This window comes from Anolis sagrei, chromosome 4, assembly GCF_037176765.1.
Source record: "Anolis sagrei isolate rAnoSag1 chromosome 4, rAnoSag1.mat, whole genome shotgun sequence".
In the NCBI taxonomy this organism is placed as follows: domain Eukaryota; kingdom Metazoa; phylum Chordata; class Lepidosauria; order Squamata; family Dactyloidae; genus Anolis; species Anolis sagrei.
In genome coordinates this window covers 104,839,904-104,855,500 of record NC_090024.1, presented here as the reverse complement: position 1 = coordinate 104,855,500, position 15,597 = coordinate 104,839,904, and the positions used below count along the sequence as shown (strand labels likewise).

The 15,597-nt window shown below is 41.5% G+C and overlaps 1 protein-coding gene across 2 annotated transcripts in view; it reads right to left on the bottom strand.

Moving 5' to 3' along the window:
- Positions 1-15,597, bottom strand: part of GABBR2 (gamma-aminobutyric acid type B receptor subunit 2) — a 418,186-nt gene that overhangs the window by 72,193 nt on the left and 330,396 nt on the right. The window lies entirely within an intron of this gene.

Genomic DNA, 15,597 nt, shown 5'->3' with positions numbered 1-15,597 from the left:
AAATGTATTAAAATGCCACACTCATGACAGTGGCTTGCCCACCCCTCTCCAGCAACATTCCCTAAATGCTTGATGGTGAGGCATCATCAAAATCCATAATTTGGCACAAGGACATGCTCCTGGATTGACTTATGCATAAATAAATATGGTAGTTCCCAGTTCTACCACTGACTGAGAATGCTACACCCCATCAGAAAAAAAGGATTGGTATGCTTTTTTTTTGTAATCTATCTCGTGCATCATTTACTGCCAATAAAGCTAATTTTAAAAAAAAGAAGTAATGTGTGTGACAATGTTTGATACGGAGCAAACCCTTGGGGAGGCCTGGAACCACACCTAGTTCAAGAAAGGAACAAGATGTTTTGCTTGTTTCTAATGACTTAAACAGCTTTTGATACTTTAGTGTACAATGTGTGACCTATTATGAGATTCAGGAGATATGTCCATCTGGTTGTTTCAGAAGGAAAGCAAAAGATAGCAAAGCCCATTGGGTGGGCTGGGATTAGCTGACATTTTGTTCCTGCTCCTCCAGGACAATCTTCACAGCTGTTTACTTCTAAAATCAGTCATGACACTTTAAAAACCAGAATCTGAATTTGCTTGTTTTCCCTTTTGTTTCCTATTCCCTTTCCCCCCTTTACTATTAGGTCTACTAATATGTCCCTTAAACACCGTATTACAATTTTAGGAGACTCGTGAAAGATATGCACATTCCCTTCTCCTCCTTCCTATCATAGGATTACGATTTATTAATTTAATAAAATCTTTCAAAAATATATATCCATCAGTAATTTTCTGTCTATTCCACTATCTTCATTATAACCTAGAAGCTAGTAACACAAAACCACATATAAACAGACTTTGAACTTTCAGTGTTTGCAATATTTGCTTTTTCCATTCGTTGTTTTAATTACATTAAAAGCTCAATAATTTATCATTTAAAGTGTTTGATACTCAGTTCTTGTGGGTTTTTTCGGGCTATATGGCCATGTTCTAGAGGCATTTCTCCTGACGTTTCGCCTGCATCTATGGCAAGCATCCTCAGAGGTAGAGGTGTTTGATACTGTTTTATATTTCGTTCTAATATAAACTGTTCTAATATTTTGGCTGAGCAGGAAAATATTACAAATAAAATAAAGGTGTTAAGGAAAGCATAGCTAGTGAAACACACTCCCCTTTCTCAATGCTCAGTTTCCTTATCAACACTTTTCCCTACCAGCCATTCTAGATTTTCATAGATCGGAGGAAATGGGGTTTTAGATATTAACATCAAGATTAAATGGCAGTGAAATAGTATAAAAACCAATAACTGCTTTTCCAAGGGTTGAATCTTTTTAAAAATATATTATAATAATATATAAGTAAAAGAGTCAGTATTATGCAAATAGACCTATGTCTTTGGTAATTAGAGATGGCATATATACTCATTTTATGGACCTACATGTAACAGGTAATTCCAACAAGAGTAGACCTACTGAAAAAGATGAGTAAATGTTGATATGCTGGACAGAGGAGATGAAAAGAGAAATGAAAAGTAACCTGGGAGTGGGCTTCCATATTGCTATTTATTTATCGTGTCAGAAGCAAATTAAGAATACAGTTACACATTGTATAGAAAAACCATAAACAAAAACTTGGCATTATGCTAAATGTCCTTAGACCATAAGCTGGCCACCTAAAGTGCCTCTGGTGTCACTGTAAAAAGGTCCTCCGTTGTGCACGTGGCAGGGCTCAGGCTGCATTGTAGTAGGTGCTCTGTGGTTTGCTCTTCTCTGCACTCGCATGTCATAAATTCCACTTAGTAGCCCCATTTCTTAAGGTTAGTTGTGCATCACGTGGTGCCAGAGCGCAGTCTGCTCAACGTCTTCCAAGTTGCCCAGTCTTCTGTGTGCCCCCGAGTTTCTCATCTGGTCTCAGCCACTGATAGAAGTTCCAGGTTTTAGCCTGCCACTTTTGGACTCTCACTTGCTGAGGTGTTCCTGCGAGTATCTCTGTAGATCTTAGGAAGCTGTTTCCTGATTTAAGACATTGGCATGTTGGCTGATATCCGAACAGAGGATGGGCCAAAGATGTCACTGCCTTGGTCCTTTCATTATTGGCTGCTACTTCCCAACAGATGTCAGTGGTGCAATTCTGGTTAAACAGTATAATTTCTCCAGTGGTATAGGGCATAGACATCCTTTGATAATGTGGCATGTCTCATTAAGAGCCACATACACTGTTTTAACGTGGTGAGATTTCACACTGGGCATACATACTCAGCAGCAGAGTAGCAAAGCACAAGGGCAGATGTCTTCCATATTGCTGAAGTTCGGCTGTGGAACTCCCTCCCACAGGCCCGTAGCCAGGATTTCGATTCGGGGGGGGGGGGCTGAGTTTCGGGGGGGGGGCTGAGTCTGAGTGAAAGAAGGTCTACCCTAGCAAACCTTTTGTATCATTACCCCAACACCCCCATGCATATGGGATATATTGAGTATGGTGATCAGGTAATGATATGAATAAACATAACAGTTTAAATAATGCACCAGTAAGGCCTTTTCGCGAACCACCATGAGAATTTCGGGGGGGGGGGGTGAAGCCCCTCAAGGCCCCCCCCCCGGCTACATGCCTGCCCTCCCAAGTGAAATTAGATCTGCTTCATTCCTCCTGACCTTTCGGAAACAAGTGAAATCCTGGCTGTGGGATCAGACCTTTGCAGACTAGGCTGATTTGCTCTCAAAGCTACGGCTTTAATGGACTGACTGCTTTTAGGATGATGACTTAAATCGGTGATTGTTTAAATGTTTTTATACTGTTTATACTGTTTATACTGTTTTTATACTGTTTTTATTGAATTTGTATATTTATACCTTTTATTGAATTTGTATATTCAATATTCACAACCATGTTGTGCCGGTTGTTAGCTACCCTGAGTCTCTCTATGGAGGTAGAGATAGCACAGGATATAAATGTCCAAAATAAAAAAAATAAATAAAGTTAACAGTTTGATTTAGTTGTTAGTGTTCTGTTGCGTGCTGGGCCTGTAAAGAATTGTCTTTAAATTAGGATGTGCAACTTGAGCCCAGTGGGAAGCCAAGGCCCCCCGAAGAGAAGCTCTCAGGGATTTTCCATCATAAATGGTCTTTAGATGGCTTGTGAAGTATAACAAAGTCCTTTATTAATGAACAATCAAACAGAAACTTTTCTTGTCTTCAATAAAGTTAAAGAAATGCTTCCAGGCTTTTATGCAACTGGTGGCTTCCTAATCTTGTCCACGAAGGACAGGCAATTATCTTCAGTAACTGTTTCTTTACTTTAAGGAAAATCCCTTTGTAACTTCTCCCAGGCTGACTGTAATCTAAGTCTTACTGATGTGGGCTCTGCTAATGGGTTGATCTGCGTCTCGAGCACCGAGTGGACCTACCAGTAAGGCCAGTAGATTCTTCAGCTGGAGTTCTTTGATCTTCCAAACTATTTATCTTCCGAAATTCCTCAAAGCTTTAGGGCTGTTTCCCTGGAAATCTTTGGAGATCTTTGGGTGCTCTTAAGACTGCTCTCCCCCAGAAAGTCTTAAGGGTTGAAGCTTTTGTACAGGAGAAGCTTGTACATGTCCTCTAGATTAGCTTTCCTTACTGAGACTAACTAAAAATGGCTCCCTTCCCTTCCCAATTGTCCTGAACAAGGGGCGGAACCAAAACTTAACGATGATGGACAGGTGACTTGCCCTACGACTGCAACCAAAGGAAGCCACCTTTCTGCAGAGTCCCTGAAACCTTGGACTACAAGCAAACATTTAATCCAAAGCAAATTAAGTTGGAGCTCCTGGTACAGCCGTACCAGCACAGCTAGGTAAAGCCATCTCATTGATAATTAATCACAAATTATCTGAAATAACTGAGGAACTAAAGGATATAAAATCCATTCTATTCTTGTCCAATAATACAAACATAAATACTAAGACACTGCATATATTCACATATGTAAGTGAACTGATGAAGAACAGAAGTACTTTTGAAGGGTGACTTCTGGTTCACTTGATTTGGATTTGTGGCAGAATCAGAAATCATAGTAGGTCTTGCAAAGTATAGGGTCTTGAGTTAAAAAGTAATATTACATTTCTGGATAACAAAAATTGATTTCTGCCATGATTTGTACAGATGTCGAATGGATTGACTCCCTCCGGACCTTGTCTGGTTGCTGTTGAAGTTAAATGCTTTCCTGAGAAGCTAGCTAAGTTGCGTTTTCAACTTGATCATTGAAATATGCCTCTGGCAGGCTGGAGAGACATAACGCGCGATCTTTAAGAGAATGGGAAACAAATGAAGCAGTTACAATTCTTCCTGATTTCCCATTAAGTCAGGAAAGTTAATTATTCCACAGATGGCAGAATGGCGAATGGGACTGATACAGCCAGCTTGCCTAGAAAGCAGAATTTTTCACAACATATGCAGTGAAATGAGACAGAAAGAAAAAGTTGGCAAAAATACATTTCAGTTTCCACATTGACTCAGACAAGAAGGTCAGAAATAAACCAGTGACCTGAACGGATTCTGACACATGTCAACAGCTTAATGCAAAATATTTTATCCTGTGGGTTGAGAAGATACAATTTCACATAGAGAATAAGAATAAAGCTTTTGCTGATGGAAAGCAGTCTCCCTTGATAATGTCTCTCTTCACCACTTTAATCAAAATGGATCAATTCAAACAAGCTCTAGGGTTCTCAGTTACCATTTTCCACTTTTGATGATAACGATTAACATCATCATTGTCATTATTCATTTAACATATTTCAAGGGGAAATAATTTCCAGTCATTTGTCTCTTTATTATACATGGAAAGGGAAATTCTGACTTACTGGAAATGCCTAACTTTGTGAAAGAGGCCATGGGCAATCTCCATCTTCAAAGAATTGCTTTTTTCCTGGTGGAAAACAGGTCCACTCTCGGACTTAACCAGAATAGTGCATCCTTGCCTTTACGAAATGATCTCACTTAACAGCCAAAATTCAGTCCTTAATATGTGAACAGTTTAAACCAAAAGTTTTGAGATATACACAGTGGAACAGAGAAATAAATAAGGACGTGACTTTGAACCTTCTACTATTTTGTTATACAGTTGTGAATCACTTCCCTATCCCTTTCCTAAGGAAAGGAGAAATCATGTTGACTATCCCCTGGCCTCTCTCAACAAGGCCATTCTTCCTTTCTCCTTGAAAAGACTGGAAGGCAACTTTCAACCATTTTTAAAAGCAGTGTCATTTCCTGGGTCTTGGGGAAACCTATAAGTAGTCTGCTGTACTTGATGGTGTTGATACTATCTGAAGCATGCCATCCTACATACAGAACCTACAGAGAAGAGAAGGCGACTGTTGTAGCGTGCTGTGCAATGTTATCCAAACCTCTACAATAGTGTCCCTAAGCTGCCAAAACACCTTTGTTGCAAATAAAGCAGGGTCTACAACTCTTGATATTTAGGTTAAAGTGCAGACTGCATTTAACATCAAGTATATGTCAAATAATAATAATAATAATAATAATAATAATAATAAGCCATCAGAATAAATGCCATCAAAGCCAGAATTGAAAAGTCAACAACAGATCCCAAATGTAGACTCTGCAGGGAAGAAGATGAAACAATAGATCACATTCTCAGCTGCTGCAAGAAGATTGCGCAGACAGACTACAAGCAGAGGCACAACACAGTTGCTCAGATGATTCATTGGAACTTGTGCCACAAATACCATCTGCCTGCGACAAAGAACTGGTGGGATCACAAGCCGAAAAAAGTTACAGAAAATGAGCATGTCAAGCTACTCTGAGACTTCTGAATTCAGGCAGACAGAGTTTTGGAGCACAATACTCCTGACCTCATGATAGTGTTAAAAAACAAAGTATGGATTGTCGATGTTGCAATCCCAGGTGACAGCAGGTTTGAAGAGAAACAACTGGAAAAGCTGACCCAATATGAGGATTTAAAGATCAAACTGCAAAGACTCTGGCACAAGCCAGACAAGGTGGTCCCAGTGGTGATCCGCACACTGGGTGCAGTACCTAAAGACCTTGGCCTGCACTTAAACGCAATCGTCGCTGACAAAATTACCATCTGCCAGCTGCAGAAGGCCACCTTACTGGGATCTGCACGCATTATTTGCCGATACATCACACAGTTCTAGACACTTGGGAAGTATCCGACATGTGATCCAATACAACAGCCAGCAGAGTGTCTGCTGTGGACTCATCTTGTTGTGTTTCAAATAATAATAATAATAATCATCATCATCATCTTTATTTGTACCCCGCCACCATCTCCCCGAAGGGGACTCGGGGTGGCTAACACGAGGCCAAGCTCAAAATTACAGTACAGCAAAATAAAATACAAAGAAGCAAAAATAACATCAAAATAAAACACATGAAATAACAAAATAAAATAAACAGTTACAAAATAACATCATAGAGAAATAGAACACAGTGGGCAGGTCAAATACACTAGGATAAAATTGATAAAACCCTGGATGAGACAGTGGGAGAATATGTTTCTAAGGGAGGAGCTCAAAAGGAACGAACAATGGGGTTAGACCTTCATTAAGGGCAGGAGAAAAGTGCATCATGAGGATGGAAACTGTAGTTGGAACAGACAAAATATGGAATATATGTTCACTCGCCAAAGGCACATCGGAAGAGCCAAGTTGTTAAGTCTTTCTTAAAAGCTGCCAGGTAGGGGTTTGCCTAATCTCACTAGGTAGCAAGTTCCAAAGTCAAGGGGCCACAGCAGAGAAGGCTTTCTCCCTCATCCCCACAAGTCGTACTTGTGATAAAGATGGGGGTGAAAGGAAGGCCTCCCCAGAGGATCCAAGATATCGTGCAGGTTTATGGTAGGAGATGCGGTGTTGAAGGTAGGTGGGTCCTAAACCATTCAGGGCTTTGTAGGTGATAACCTGCACCTTGAATTGGGATCGGAAGATGAATGGCAACCAATGGAGTTCCTTAAACAGGTGGGTAGACCGCTCCCCCCTACCATGCATAGGACTGGAGCAGGGGTCTCCCCTAATACCTGTGCTCAGAAAAAGGTAGGAGAGATGGAACTGGCGTAAGTGCAACCATATTCAAAAGAAAATGTGCATGTGTTTGCTGGTTGAAAACACATCCAGTTCATTCACACTATGAGTCAATGTAATGCCTAACAATTCTATATGTTTAAGGGTAATATAAGTTTAAGAAGTTGATGGTACACTTCATGGTGATCTTGAGTAAATTTTTAGAAGGAAAACGGTGACTTTCAGTGTATACCAGCACCCAGGGCTAGCCACACTAGAAACCTGTGTGTTTGTATGAGAGATTCATCTGGGGAGAAACCCAAAGTCTCACAGGAAGCTCATGGCAGTCCCTTGGGCCAATCTTTACTTAACTAACTAGCTTCAAAAACTGTTGTGAAGATAAAGAAAAGTGGGGAGAGGAAGACATGTGTAAATCACCTTTAGTTCTCAGAAAAAAAGGTGGGATATTCATGGAAAAAATGATTAAAACAGAGCAGATTTTCAGGACTCTTCTTTCATCTGTCTGTGCATGAAGGGTTTTCTTTATTATCTTTGAGCCAATGATTCCACCTAATATAGATCTAACTCTATAGAAGATCTAATGTAGGCATTTTAATATTACAATATTCTTTTATTACTGTATATCTATATTGGTGTCTGAATGAAAACAGGTAACATATTCCAGAAGCCTGGACTACTAATATACTTCTACTTAGCACCTCCTTTCTGCAAGAATTTTTGAATTAAAAGAAACAGACCTAAAAAGAAGCCCTCCGTGCCAAGTTTATGCCAGTACATCTGTCCAGCTACTGATTTTCAATGCTTATGAAGTAGCCAGTCAGCTTTTTTGTTGTAATGTCTTAGCAAAATGAGTTCTCCCTGATGTCATTCCCTTTCATTCAGTAGCTTCTTGCATTTGTTGTGGAAAGGAAAAAAATCTACTTTGTTCCAGCTGGCTTATTTATAAATGCCTTGATCAAATAATTTTATGTGAACATCAGCACATGAGAAGCCTTGACATTGTGCTAGAAGGTGAGGAAGGCTAATTCTTTGGCTTGAAGCTCCAGTTCAGTGGTGTTTATTTAAGTCTTGTGTATTAGCCAGGACCTTTTTGCTCTCTTATCCATCAAATGGATTGCCCACCTTAAAAGGTTTGCAGCTTGAGAAGTAGGATTTTGCAAGTTCTCCACTGTGTGCAGAGGCAACTGCTGACTTCTATGGGGTGAAAAATATGCTCTAAGTTCTAGTCTGAATGATAAAAGAAGCTGAATCTATTTGAGAGAGAGGGTTCAACAACTTGGATAGCTCCTTTCAAGTTCAATTTGAAACTCAAAGCAGATTCACTACTTCACTGAGATGGATACCTCCAGCTGCCACTGCCCATGTGACACCTACTCTAGGGACACTGATCACTCTACGGATGTGAAAAGGACAAAATATGCTTCTGGGGAGCTCTTGCTTGTTGGAAATACAAAAATAAGCCTTTGTAATAGTTGGATAGGTCAGCTATTGTCCTGAAAGGATATCAGCCTTCCTGGTCATTTTTTTATCATGTCAGATGCGGCTTGAAAAACTGCAAGTCGCTTCTGGTGTGAAAGAATTGGCCGTCTGCAAGCACATTGCCTAGGGGACACCCAGATGCTTTCTCAGCCTGTGGGATGTCCCCACGTGGGCAGCTGAAGCTGACAGATGGGAACTCACCCCATCTTGCAGGTTCGAACCACTGACCTTCAGATCAGCAGCACAGCAGGTACAAGGGTTTAACCCATTGCGTCACCACGGCTCCCTGGTAATTGAGACACAATCACACATCAACACAAAACACTTGCAATCTGATCCATTACAGACAGTGGCCTCTCTTTTAAAAAATATCTGCAACTATGGACCATTTCTTATCAAAAGCTAAATCACTTAAGCTGTTGACTGCAACTTAGATGTTCTTAAAGGATGTGGAGAATAAACAACTTTTTTCCTAATGTGAGAAGGACTAGTAACATTGAACATTGAGAAAATCAAAGTGCTCTTCCAGCAGTCACCAGCGAATCCCTCTCCAATGCCAGAAATACAGCTTAATGGTGTAACATTAGAAAACGTTGACCATTTCCATTACCCAGGTAGCCACCTCTCCACAAAAGTCAACACTGACACCGAAAAACAACACTGCCTGAGCTCTGCAAGTGCAGCATTTTTTCCGAAAGAAGCAGAGAGTGTTTGAGGACCGGGATATCCCTTGGGATACAAAGGTGCTTGTCTATAAAGTTATCGTCCTCCCAACCCTGCTATATACCTGCGAAACGTGAACTGTCTACAGATGTCACATGCAACTCCTGGAACAATTCTATCAGCGCTGCCTCTGGAAAATCCTGCAAATCTCTTGGGTAGACAAGTGGACAAATGTTAGCGTGCTGGAAGAAGCAAAGACCACCAGCATTGAAGTAATGGTCCTCCGCCATTAACTCCGCTGGACCGGCCACGTTGTCCAGATGCCTAGCCACCATCTCCCAAAGCAGTTGCTCTACTCCAAACACAAGAACGGAAAACAGAATGTTGGTGGACAGGAAAAGAGATTTAAAGATGGCCTCAAAGCCAACCTTAAAAACTCTGGCATAGACACTGAGAACTAGGAAGCCCTGGACCTTGAGTGTTCCAGCTGGAGGTCAGTTGTGACCAGAATTTGAAGAGGCATGAATGGAGGGTGAAAGAGAGAAACGTGCCAAGAGGAAGGCACATCAAGCCAACGCCGACCGGGACCGCCTTCCACCTGGAAACCATTGCCCTCACTGCGGGAGAAGATGCAGGTCAAGAATAGGGCTCCACAGTCACCTACGGACCCATCGCTAGTACACTGATCCTGGAAGAATATCCTAATTGGACATCGAGGGATCGCCTAAGTAAGGAAAAGTAACATTTCCCCCCTTTTACTACAACCATTTCTTTCTTTCCTAGAAACCCTCAGCAGACTGGCAGGCAATGATTCACAGCTCAGCACTGGTCCAGAGACCATCAATTTGAGTAATGCTGATATAATGACCTGATTATTGTGTAATTCTGATAAAATAAGATTGCTGTTCTTTGCACCCAAAGCCATCTGGACTACCAGCTTCTTTCCAAACAGCCTGGGATTTGATATTAGGCACAGTTTTTATAGAACTGTGTATGGATAATGTTTGCTCTTGTATCCAGATTTATTTCTTTATTTAAAGGATTTCTGCATTGTCTCCTAACCCACAAGGATCCCCAAGGCAATGAATAAAATCCCCAAAATATAAATATAAAAATATTTACCATGAAAATATTTTAAAACTCTTTAAAATTTTAAATTTAATCAAAGCAGCAATTTCAAGCACTGAATGCTATGGCAAACATTACTGTTTGGGTGGCTTAAAACAGAAGGGGCCAAGCTAACGTCCTAGGATGGGGAAATCCACAGTTAAGTAAATACACAGACGCACACACATCTATGCCTCACCTTCTAAGCCCCAGAAAGGAGTGCTTGGCACTTGTAAAACCCATCACTGAAGCCTTGAAACCTCATTTCAAAGCAACCCCATTTGTCACAGGCATCCTTCAAAAGACCGTTTGCCTCAGCAGGGAAGATTGCTGTGGAAATAAAAGCTGCCACTGAAGCATAAGTCAGTAGACCTCTAGGCAGTCCATTATTTCCTGAACCAAGGGTAGTGATACTTGTTCGCTTATTAACTGCCTTTGCCCTCATTAGAAACATTCATCCAGCATAAACTACTTTGTCAGGGAAAAAAATGCAGGAAAGGTACGATAGGTGTCTTTGAGGCCGCTGGGAAAAAGTGATTCAGCCCTTTAGCAAGAAGGCGAGGAGATCCTTCCATCTCCTTGCACCCCACCCCAGGCTGGCCTAGTTCAAGATAGCCTGAGAGAATGGATGAGTAATCAAATCTCATGGGGAAAAAGCTACCCCATTTTTTTTTTGCTAAATTCAGCAACCTCATCTGCCATTTTGTCTCATATTTACTTGCAAAGGAAGAAAACTCCACACAGGAAGTTCAAAAGCAAGTTGAAAACAAGTGAGATGCACAATAAAGAAATGACATCAGCTAGCAGCCCTATTATTTGAGGAAGGGATTTTTTCTTCTTTTTCCTGATAGTTCTGCCCTCCAGGTAAAGATATGTATATTTGATTGTACAGTTAATGAAGTAGATGTGTTCCTGGGCTTTATTTCTTTACCAGAAACTTGGTACCAGAGGTATAAATTGTTATAGTAAGTCATAACAGGATTAAGTATGTGTGTGTTAAAGAAAAGGCTTATACTGTTGAGTATCATGTGCAGCTGCTAATGTAGGTCAACTAGTAAGTTTGGACCACACCTGGTGGGGTATAACTGTATGGGTTTTAGAATACCGTTCAGCTTTTGCTCTGAGGAGCCTTTGCTCAGGCATTTTGCTCAACCATTTCTACTGCTCTCTCATTTGGATGAAGATGAAGAAGCCTTATTCTGCATTGCTTACAAAGACTATGTAAGTTTGTTGCACTGTTTGTAACATTGCAAGTTTAACTCTGCTGATAACTGTAAAGTTTTTCTGTTCTTTTTCCTCTTGCCTGGATGCAATGTTATTGTGTCTTCTGCATTGGACTTGACTGAAATACGCTTAGCACAACAGAAATAACATGTAAAGAATAGGGATGGATACTGCTCATATACACAAATATGTTTTAGCAATCCTTTACTCAAAATGATCATTATGCATATGCGAAATGCAACAACTAGGACAGGTAAGCCTTGCATAAGTAAGCCAAAACATTTTGAATCTTCTAGTCTACTTGAAAGCTTTAAAAACGCAACCCAGATTGTTCTTTTCCCCCTCTCTTTCAACAATCTCTGATTTTCTTTTGCTTTCCATTTTTCAACATGTACTTTTTCAACACAAGAAAGTACCTGGTGAGGCAAGCCAATCTTTTCTTTCTCCTCCACTTCTTTCTGTTTCCCACATATGCAAAATAAGTGATTTTGGAGGCATCTGTTTACCTTGTATGTAAGCTCCCACAGCTACAACAGGATTACCTAGAGCAGCATCCCATCCTTTCCAGATCAAGCTTTATTCATTGCAACCAAGCTACAACCAACACTGAAAATCTATCTTTTTCTAGCCTGTCTTTCTCGTTCACCACCCTCTCAGTGCCAATGCTGCCTCTCCAAATCTTCCAGTTAGACAGGAAATGAGAAAGGAGAGCTGGGCTCCCATAAAACACTTTGTGAGAAGGAGCTTGTCCGTCAGAGGCTTTGTTAACTGAGATATGTCTGTATTTTTTATTTGTAGTGAATCACATTGATTGAGATAAACAATAAAGGTAAAGAACAGCAAATGATAGCAAGAAAGGAGGACAAGATAAAGAAGAGGAAGAGAAGGCGAAGGAGGGAGCAAGAGCTATAGTCACTTCCACCACTATCATTCTGGGCACCACAATTGAAGAGAGATACTGAGAAGCTGGAATGTGTCCAGAGGAGGCGACTAAAATGATCAAGGGTCTGGAGAACAAGCCCTATGAGGAGCAGCTTAAAGAGCTGGGCATGTTTAGGCTGAAGAAAAGAAGGCTGAGAGGAGACATGATAGCCATGTATAAATATATGAGAGAAAGTCATAGGGAGGAGGGAGCAAGCTTTTTTCCCTGCTGCCCTGGAGACTAGGACGCAGAACAATCGCTTCAAACTAAAAGAAAGGAGATTCCATCTAAACATTAGGAAGAACTTCCTGACTGTGAGAGCCGTTCAGCAGTGGAACTCTCTGCCCCGGAGTGTGGTGGAGGCTCCTTCTTTGGAAGCTTTGAAACAGAGGCTGGATGGCCATCTGTCAGGGGTGCTTTGAAAGCAATTTTCCTGCTTCTTGACAGGGGGTTGGACTGGATGGCCCATGAGGTCTCTTCCAACTCTATGATTCTATGATCACCATTTCAACCAAGTTGAACAGGAAAATCATGCCGAAGCCCATAGTAAAATCCATGGCTAAATCCAAGCTGTGAAAAGCAGACTGTTTCCACTCTAATATCATGCTATACAACCATGCTGTGTACATCTGTTTTGCTACAACTGTACATTTGGTTTTTTTACAGACTTACAGTTAAGGCAATAAAAGGATTATTTACTATTACAGGACATAACTACTTTGGAACTAGAAGCAAGGCATACATTTCATAAACATTTAATAAGCAGGCAGCAGCCCAGCAGCACTAGGGGATCGTCTCTTAAATGACTCTAAGAGCCAAAGAGCTAATCAAAAAGCCACAAAGAGATTATAGTAGATGTGGTCACGTTTGCCTGGAAAAGCCCACTTACGGAATGAATATCAACATCTGCCTATTTTTTTTTTTGGTTGGGAGAGTTATGTGCTTCCTTCAAGTATACCAAGGGTGGAAAGCTAGCACCAAATGGCTTTAATTGTACTTTAGTTTGCCATAAAGCTATCAGCTTTATGACATAATGCTATATATCTTGCATCTATCTTTATATTGTCTGCTCAATTCCGACCTTCTGAATGTCACAGAAGGAAAAGCTGGCATCAGGCTTCTGAATCAAATCCAAGATTTGAATAAGGGGTTTTTCAAGTCTAGGTATATATATCTTGACTATATCTGATATCAAAGGCTGAAATTTTGGATTAGGATTCCAAGTTTCAAGGGCCAATGGACCTTCCATGTCCAATGTATGTGTCTGAGCAGAACTCCGAAGCCTAAGCATCCACAGCAGAAAGCAATGTATTAAGTAAAGTTCAAAGTTCATTTTCTAATTATGAATGGATCTACCTAGAGGCGGCCCTAGGTAATTTTCAACGGTAAGCAAACAGTATTTTGCCCCCCCCCCAACCAATCATTGATATATATTTTCTGTTTGTTGTGGGAGTTCTGTGTGCCATATTTGGTTCAATTCCATCATTGGTGGAGTTCAGAATGCTCTTTGATTGTAGGTGAACTATACATCCCAGTAACTACACTTGCCGCACTTGCTCCCTTGCCTGGCCCGCTTTGGGTCCGGAGGCGTGCCTGAAGACCCCGGCGTGTGCACCAAAAGTCATCTCTTCTCCTGACTTTCTCCTCAACCATTGGGACCAAGAGAGAGAGAGGTGGGGATGCCCACCTTTCCTGAAGGTAGGCGCAAAAACAAAGGAGGGAGCGGAGGTGGGAGATACCTCCAGCCGGAGGGGCTCTCTCTTTCTCTCTTTCTTGGTCCCAATGGCTGAAGAGAAAGTCAGGAGAAGAGGCGACTTTTGGCGTGCACGCTGGGGTCTTCAGACACGACTCCGCCCCTTGGCCCACCCGCGGATTGGGGAGAGGAGAGGAGGCGGGTGGAGTGCCGGGGGATCGGGAAAGGGAGCTGGTCATGGGGAAGGGATCGAACGTGGAGAACGATTGAACGCCGGCTCTGCTCACGCACCCGGTAGCCAGGTGGAGCAGGAACGAGAGGGGCTAGGCGAGGCTCAAGGGCCCAGCCCCTTTGGGAAGAGGATCGCCCAGCAGTGAGGCAAGAAAGCTGAGGCTCCCCCTGGACTGCTAGGGCTGTTGTGAGATGAGGGGGCGCTCCTGAAGTGGCGGTCGAGGGGCATTTACAGAGGCGCCTCTGCGCCCCTGGCAAAAAAAGTGTTCTGCGACCGCTTACTTCGCGTAATGGATGAGCCGCCCCTGCCTATAGCTTCCTTACTCACAAGCCTTTCTCCAGCCCTGGTCACTCCTTTAATTTGTTTCAAACAGACTGATCTATTATTCTGTCTCCACCCCTTCAGTGGGCAAACCATCCAATTGCTTCTACACACCGAACTCTGCAATGCCAGCTGTGCATCACACATTGGCAGATAATATTCGTTCCATGTCAGAGGAAAATGCATCTCTTAACGTGATGTTTTGCACACAGCTTTTGGATGGTCCTGATTACAGAATGTGCTTAAACAACAATCCAGCCTCAATAATCACCTCTGTGTAGTGATGTTTATATTTTTAGTGTGTAATTTTCCTTAATTAACTATGAAAGAGGATGTTAATTGATGTTGTCATTTTGTTTTAAGCCAGTCAAATCAATTTCAAAACGGACATCAATTAATGTTGTTTAAAAATATTTGAAAATCAATGAGATAACACAGACAAACGCATTTCAAAATGAATGCCATCCAAATGAGCCGTTATTAAAGCAGGTAGAATAGTCTGTTGCTGAGATCTTCAGTGTTGTGATAGCATTAGGCCCTATTTTTGTGGCAAGGATACAGAGTTACTTTAACTTTCCATTTTATGTATAAAAAGGGGTTTTAGGGGGGCTTTTTTGCAAACAGACACATACAGGACATAGGAAAGGAAGTCAGGGAAGGAGATGCAGTCCTGTCCAGGAGCATGTTGTTTCCAGAATATTTGAGCACTTTTTCCTCCTGCACAAGCCTGTTCGTTTTCTAATCTGCATTTTGCAGACGGCCACTAGACATTTATGAGAGATTGCATGTTCATACCAATTACTTGAAATATTTAACATCCCTCTTAAGATGCATTTACACTTCAAAGAAATGACTCACCCCAAACATTCTCCAATGGGGTGGGGGGCATCTAATTCATGTTTTGTACCATTACTGGAAAA